This window comes from Belonocnema kinseyi, chromosome 10 (genome assembly GCF_010883055.1).
Source record: "Belonocnema kinseyi isolate 2016_QV_RU_SX_M_011 chromosome 10, B_treatae_v1, whole genome shotgun sequence".
Lineage (NCBI taxonomy): Eukaryota > Metazoa > Arthropoda > Insecta > Hymenoptera > Cynipidae > Belonocnema > Belonocnema kinseyi.
This window is the reverse complement of record NC_046666.1, coordinates 64,689,995-64,691,331: the sequence shown is the minus strand read 5'-3', so window position 1 is coordinate 64,691,331 and position 1,337 is coordinate 64,689,995. Positions and strand designations below refer to the sequence as shown.

At 44.5% G+C, this 1,337-nt stretch overlaps 1 protein-coding gene across 1 annotated transcript in view; it reads left to right on the top strand.

Moving 5' to 3' along the window:
* The window catches only part of LOC117181375 (protein spaetzle 3), a 78,466-nt gene that overhangs the window by 73,481 nt on the left and 3,648 nt on the right, over positions 1 to 1,337 (top strand). The gene's annotated exons all lie outside the window — the stretch shown is intronic.

Here is a 1,337-nt window from a genome sequence, read left to right as displayed (position 1 = left end):
TACCAGCGTGACCTATCGATGGCCTGGATTGATTATCGGAAAGCTTTCGATACGACATCCCATAGACTTATCATCTGTCTTTTGGAAATCTTAAAGGTTCATACGCAAATAATTGGGTGCATAGAGCGATTGATGCCGCTTTGGAAAACCAGATTTACTATCTCATCTGGCAAAAATCGTGTGACAACTAACAAGGTCACGTTTCAGAGAGGTGTCTTTCAGGGCGACACCATGAGCCCACTCCTCTTTTGCCTTACATTATTGCCACTATCTCTAGCACTGCGCCATTCCGAAGGGTACTTGTGCGGCAAACCTGCAGATCGAAAGTACAAGGTCACTCATGTATTTTACATGGACGATCTTAAGATCTATGCTAAAAACAGAGAGCAACTGCATCTAGCTCTAGGGATTGTCGAAGGATATACTAAGGAAATTGGAATGGAATTTGGGTTCGATAAATGCGCCAAGGTTTATTTGAAGCGAGGAAAACTTAATGGCATCCCTGAAGATTCTGAGCTCGTTGATAGAAGCGCCATACGACACCTTTGCGCTGGAGAGACTTATACATACCTGGGCGTGCCACAGAGCCGCGTTCAGGATGTGATATCTATAAAGGATACTCTCCGAAGCAGATGCAAACGTCTCATCCGACATATTTGGTCTTCCGAACTGTCGGCGAGGAACAAAGTATCTGCAACGAACATGCTTGCCGTCCCGGTACTACTCTATTCATTTGGAGTAGTTCCATGGACGAAGAGCGAGCTCAGATCTCTTGATATCGGGACAAGAAAGGTTATGCACATGAACAAAAACATGCATCTTAAGTCTTCTGTTCCGCGACTGTACATCTTACACCGTCAAGGTGGTCGCGCAATATGGAGTCTTGAATGTCTTCACAACAGGATTATTCTGGATACAGCACATAGAGTTGCAAATGGAAGAGACCCTCTTCTTAAAATGGTCAGGAATCACGAAGAAGTGGGCAAAGGAGCATTTCTGTACAAAGCAGCGGAGGAGGCTGCTGAAACACTTGGACTTGACTTCAGTATTAGGGGTGAGCAACATGCATCAAATCTTATCTATCTCGAGTACTCACTCCTGAAGGTCCGGATTAAGAAAGCACAAGAGAAAAACTTTCGTGAACATTTCCTCGATAAGAGGATGCACGGTATCTTCCACATAAATGTGAAGGATCTGTCAATGTCTTGTGAGCTAACGTCTGCTTTCCTTAAATGGCCCGGATTGAAGTCTGGTACAGAGGGTTTTATTTTTGCATGCCAAGACGGTGTCATTTCCACCTTAACATACCGTCGCCACATTTTGAGCCAAGACATTCC